Source organism: Scyliorhinus canicula, chromosome 7 (genome assembly GCF_902713615.1).
Source record: "Scyliorhinus canicula chromosome 7, sScyCan1.1, whole genome shotgun sequence".
In the NCBI taxonomy this organism is placed as follows: domain Eukaryota; kingdom Metazoa; phylum Chordata; class Chondrichthyes; order Carcharhiniformes; family Scyliorhinidae; genus Scyliorhinus; species Scyliorhinus canicula.
Window position 1 is genome coordinate 97,400,610 of NC_052152.1, and position 6,554 is coordinate 97,407,163.

The following is a 6,554-nucleotide window of genomic DNA, read 5'->3' on the forward strand; positions in this document are numbered from 1 at the left end:
GGGTTTGCCAAGATGGCGGCCCCCATGGATCGCACGTGGCGGGAGGGGGCGGAGTCGGGGCGTAGGCCGCAGCATTTCAGGCCCCGCGGGCCCACTGGTACTGGGAGCGATTTGTTCTCTCTACTGGGGAGTTAGAAACTGGGGCCCTTTTTGCGAGGCACACTCTGGCATAGTGGCCTTTCTTCCCGCAGCTGCTGCCGGTCACGGATCGGGCTGGGCAGTGCTGCCGCGGGTGCTGGCTTTGTCCACAGAAATGGCAGGCTGGGGCACCTGAGTAGCTGGCTGGGGCAGCAGAGTGACTGGCTGGGGCCGCAGAGTAACTGGCTTTGGCAGCGCGGTAGCTGGGGGGCCGTGCGGCACAGGCCTGGGTGTGTTGTTGGTCGGGGGCCCACGATGGGGTCGCGGGGTCCGCGGGAAACGAGGTGAGGCTGCGGAAGGAGACTTCCATTGTGGTAACAGCCTCCACAGTAGTGTCTAAGTCTTGGGCCCCCTTTTCCAGCAGCCTTTGGCGCACATAGTTTGATCTGAGGCCCGCTACAAAAACATCCGGCACAGCAAGCTCCCTATGTTCGGCCGCGGTAACGGCCTGGTAATTACAGTCATTGGAAAGATTGTTAAGTTCCCGTACAAACTCAGCTAGTGTTTCTGTCGGCCGCTGACGGCGAGTCGTAAACACGTGGCGTGCATAAACCTCATTGATGGGCCTAACGTACATTTTGTCCGATATCGCCAGCGCTGCGGTGTAAGAACCGGCCGGGTTTAGCTGCGTGGCTGTGGCTTACCCTCGCGTGCAGTAGGCTGAGCTTTTGTTCCTCCGTTGTTTCAGCGGTGCTGGCTTCTGCCAGGTAGGCCTTAAAACATCTCAGCAGTGGGAGAAAATGTCTTTAGCCTCTGCATCCTGCGGGTCGAGTTCTAGGCGTCCGGGCTTGAGGGCTGCTTCCATGATTTACTTCGACTGTTTCGTAAGTATATTAAATTGATGGAACCATCAATTCTACGGACACGTGCTTGTAGGATTAGAATAGCGGTTTTAATATACTTACAACAGAGCCAGCCTATTCGCCGTTGAACTCTCGATGAACTGCTGGCTGGCTCTGTGGCACGGATCTTTATACAGCAGCTCCAGGGGGACGAGTTCTGGGCGGAGCCAAGGGAGGAGCCCAGTACAAACTCGCGAGTACTTCCAGAGCTACTCCCCCTGGTGGTCAGGTAGTGCAACTGCACTTACAATATCGGTACGTATATACAATGTTACCAGAGTGACGTTGGTAACTTATAATACAGTGTGAATCACATTCACCACAGCCTCCCTCTCTCTTGGATTGCTGGGGCCTCCTCGCCTCGTGGGTCCGCCGGATCATCCACCTGCTGCTCATTGCCCTCTCCGCCACTTCTGCCATCCTTTCAACCCCTCGAGCTCCCGCTCCCTGGCATTTTGGTTCTAATCTTGTCTTCTCTCAGTTGAGTTTAAGTTGCCTTCATTTCTTCGGGCAAAATACGCTTAAAAATGCCTAATTGGTTCTGGTCTGGAGGAGAGCCACCTGATGTGCGTCCACTCAGCACATCACCATCACCGGAAGTCCCCGGAAGCAGTTTTATTAATTCTAGCATTTGAATCAATACAGGAGTCTGCTAGGACTGATTAATATGTGTAAAGTTGCATAACATTTATCAACAAACAGTGTATGTATCATTTGATATAGTTTACAATGTGAAACTACAAAGAGTAATGAGATGAATGTGGTGGTTCTGGTCTCTTATCTGGCCTTCCTCGTGTATTGACCATTAAACATCCAAAGGGGAGGCACTAAGAAAAGAAAACAAGCATTGTGTTTGCACTGGAGAACCTACTGATCAGAGGATCAATGATAGATCCTGGGGATACCTCAAAGATGTAAGGAGATCAACGTTGACAAGGTACCTCACCCTCTCCATCCAGATGAACTTTAAATCTTCAGAGCTCTGCAGTTAACTGGGAGTACACCCAGAACACAAGAACAAAATAGCCTGAGACAGGAAATTTAAGATGATTCCTCCGCTAACCAGCATGGTGCACTTCAAACACTTCAAGGCAGCAACAGGGAGCTAGGGTGCAGAGAGGTAAATCATGTCACTTCGCATGATACCATTATGCCACGCAGGGACTGTCTGGCTTTTAGAAAAGTCTGGTCGAAGAAGCTCATACTTATTCAATGCCCAAATAGCTTAAATCACCACCATTTGAAAATGGCTTTCAGAAGTGGAACCATTTCCAATGTCATTTCAGCAGATATTCGATAAAATAGAAATTCTATTAAATATTTTATAAAGTACTTCTACGCAGACAAACAATTCACATTGTGATTCATTTCAGCTGTCACTCAGAAATGAGATTGATGGGCTGTTACTGAAACAGCTGGGACTAACGCTGTTGCACATAAATAGTAAGCATCTTATCATAAATTGATCAGTGGATGAAAGGTACCCATAACCATTCCTTTAGTAATATGTACAAGTAATTCCATAAATAATGAGTTCACTTTCAGACCATCTCCCAATATCACATTAGGATTATGCGGACACTTTACAGCAGATCATTCAAACACTGTCAATATTTTACAGTCTGTGCTCTTTTCCAAGATTTTTAACTTACATATTTCTATATTTATTTTTGGGCTGTATATCACACAATTAAATTAGCAAAATCCTGTTAAACGTTAGTTTTGAAGTTTTAGAACCTCGTGGCATGTCTTTTTCAAAAGTTTACATGATGTTAGATGTTAGATGCAAGATTAGCTTTTAAGTGGTAATTGTTTTGTACCATTAACTCTTGTGATGATATAATAATATGCATGACCTCCGACCAGTAGATGGCAGTTAAGCCTGCACATGACTCTGTGCCTGGGGTTTTGGGAGTAAGTCGTGTTGGTGGATAGACGTATTATTCAGTAGCTCTAGAATAGTTAGTTAGTGTTCGTAGTTTGTCATATATTTATTCCAGTTATCTTTACCACACAGTTGTTTCATAATAAATTATTTTAACTAGTCAAGAACTAGATGTTCTGTAGTACATCATTAACACCGGCCAGTCTACAGAACATGACAACTCTCAGCAGAATATTCTTTTTGAGTTTGAAGTACATTTTGTACTTTATTACTGCTCACTTGTTTCGTCCTATGTGAATTAATTGCAGCATTTTCGTATTGTCATTCAAATAGAAAAAAGCCAATCACAGAATTAAGGAACATGATAGAATATAACTTTTGTGTGCATACAATTAAGGTATATTAGAAGTAGCATTCATTATCTATCTTCTGTGCGAAACTTATTTCATCACATTTAGCATGCATGTTTTAGAATCATAAACTAGTACAGTACAGAACAAAGCTATTTGGCCCAGTCTTTTCCCCATATCCATACATTTTTTTTGTCTAAAAGTAGTTATCTAATTTCCTTTTGAAGGTACCATTAAATCCATCATCTTATCAAGTAGTACATTCAAATCCTAACCACTCATTGCATCAAAATGATTTTCCTCAAGTTATCAGTTTTTTTGCCAATCACCTGAAATCTCACATGATCAACCCGACAGTCATTGGAAACAGTTTCCCTTTATCTACTCATTATCAAACACTTTTCTCCCCTTAGCCTTCTCTGCTCAGTGTTGAACAATCTCATCTTTTCCAGTCTAAGCACATAGCTGTCATTCCTTGCTGGAATTATTCCAGTAAATCTCTTTGTAACCGTGCCAAAGCCTTCACAACCTTCCCAAGTGTGGTGCCCAAAATTGAATTCAACACTCCAGCTGGAGCCGAGCTTGTGTTTAAATAGGTATAGCATAACCTTCGGCTGTAACTATATTGTGCAAGAGGGCTTAAACTAATCAGGCAAAGGGATAGGAACAAGACCATTAGAATGTGAAATCAAGTTGCACAAAGAATTGGGAGAGACAGGGTGCGCTGAGTTAAAAATACTAAGGTATTTTATGGAGTCAGAATGAAAAGAAGCACAACAAATTTACAGTGCAAGTGTGTATATACACGAAATATGATAAATATGATTGGTGAGTTGCAGATTCAAATAGCCAAATGGGAATATGATGTTGTGACGATTATAAAGACCTGGCTCAAAAATGTGTGGAACGGAGTACTAAATATTCCTGGATATAAGTTATTCGAGAGAGACAGGGAAAGATAGAAAAGAGGAAGGGTGGCAGTACTGGGCGACATGGTGGCACAGTGATTAGCACTGCTTCCTCACAGCGCCAGGGACTCAGGTTCAATTCCGACCTTGAGTCACTGTCTGTGTGAAATTTGCACGTTCGTCCTGTGTCTGCGTGGATTTCCTCCGGGTGCTCCGGTTTCGTCCCACAGTCCAAAGATGTGCAGGTTAGGTGGATTGGCCGTGTTAAATTACCCTTAGTTTTCAGGGATGTGCAGGTTAGGTTATGGGATTACAGGGTTAGGGCAGGGTGGAAGCGGAAGTGCAGACTCGGTGGGTCAGTGCAGACTCGATGGGCTGAATGGCCTCCTTCTGCACTGTAAAGATTCTATGATTGATTTTTTAAAAAAACATTTTTATTCTCATTTTCCACTTTTTCATCAAATATACACCCAACAAAAAATAACCAACAATGACAAATACAATAGCAATCCCTCAACCAGCTTCCCCTTCAACAGACAAACCCAAACCTCCCCCTACATCCCAAATACAAAACAAGAAAGACCAAAAGAGAATCCACAGTCATCCCATATATGGTAAACAATGAACAGTACACTCAACCGCTGCCCTACCCCCCACAGCTCCCCTCCTCCCCCACCCCTAATGTTCGATGGCATCCAATTCTTTAAAGTGCAGGATAAACATTGCCCATGAATTGTAGAGGCCTTCCATCCTCCCCCTCAACTCAAACATCACCTTCTCGAGAGTCAAAAATTCCAGCAGGTCCCACCGCTAAGCCGAGGCACAGGGCAGAGAAGCTGACCTCCACCCCAACAGGATCCGCCTTCGGGCAATCAGCGAGGCGAGGGCTAAGACATCTGCCCTCGCACCCGCCTGCAGCCCAGGCTGGTCCGACACCCCGAATATGGCTTCTAGGGGCCCTGGTTCGAATCTCACATGCACCACTCCCGAGATTACCTTAAAGACCTCCCTCCAATAGCCCTCCAGTTTTGGACAGGACCAAAACATGTGAACAAGGTTTGCGGGGCTCCTCCCACAGCGCTCACACACATCCTCCATCCTCTCAAAGAGTCGGCTCATCCTTGCCCTCGTGAGGTTGAGGCATTCACCCTCCAGAGCACCTCACACCACAGCCCATCCTCCATATCCTCTACCAACTCGTACTCCCACTTGATTCTATGATTGATTAAGAAGAATATTGCAGTGCTGGGGTGAGGGGGCATTTGCTGACGATACCACGTTAGGTGGGAAAATAAGCAGCAAGAAGATTGCAAATAGGCTGCAGGAGGATATCGCCGAGTTGGGCGAGCGGGCTAGGACATGACAAAAGGAATACGAGGTGACAAAGTGTGAAGTTATCTACTTCGGTAGGAAAAGTAAATAAAATAGAATATTTATAGAAAATTGAAAGACTGGGAAATGTTTGCATTCAAGGGGACATGGGGTATCCTTTCCATGAAGCACAAAATTGTTAGTATGCAGGTACAGCAAGCAATACACCCGGTTTACTCACTCTTCCAACTTCTTCCATCGGGCAGGAGATACAGAAGTCTGAGAACATGCATGAACAGACTCAAAACCAGCTTCTTCCCCGCTGTTACCAGACTCCTAAACGACCCTCTTATGGACTGACCTCATTAACACACCCCTGTATGCTTCATCCGATGACGGTGCTTATGTAGTTACATTGGGTACTTTCTGTTGCCTTAGTATGTATTTTCTTTTATTTCCTTTTCATTTCATGTACTTAATGATCTGTTGAGCTGCTCGCAGAAAAATACCTTTCACTGTACCTCGGTACACGTGACAATAAACACATCCAATCCAATCCAATTAATAAAATGATGGCAAGTTAGCCTTTGTTTAATGGGGGTTGACGTATATGAGTAAAGAAGTCTAATGGCACTTATATTGGTGATTGGTATCGCTTCTCGGCCTTTTGGCTAAGATCAAGTGTAGTATCTGCTCTGCCTTTTGGCTCAGATCTGGTATGTCTCTCTTGTGGGGACCATGAATTGGATTCAATTTGAATTGGTTCTTGGAGCAGGCAAGGAGCTGGATTAGGGATTCACCCCTGTCCACACTCTGAGCCCTGGCTTTGTAACTCAGAAAAAGTAATTACAAAAAATATTGGTGATTGGTGAGGCCACATCTAGAGCACTGTGAACAATTTTGGCCTCCTTACCTCAGGAAAACATACTTGTCCTAATGAGAGGTTCACTGGACTGGGATGAGAGGATTTTCCTAAGGGGAGAGATTGAGGAGACTAGGCTTATATTTTCTGGAAGAATGAATTGTGATCTAATTCAAACATCTAAAAATACTTACGGGCTTGACAGGGTAGATGCTGAGAAAATGTTTCCAATGGGTGGAGTCTCTAAAGCTTGGGGTC

At 44.8% G+C, this 6,554-nt stretch overlaps 1 non-coding gene across 1 annotated transcript; it reads left to right on the top strand.

Moving 5' to 3' along the window:
• Nucleotides 1-6,085: 6,085 nt before the first annotated feature.
• LOC119969794 lies at nt 6,086-6,279 on the top strand. Its single transcript, XR_005461469.1, has one exon. It is a non-coding gene; the product is annotated as a U2 spliceosomal RNA (small nuclear RNA).
• The last annotated feature ends 275 nt before the right edge of the window (nt 6,280-6,554 follow it).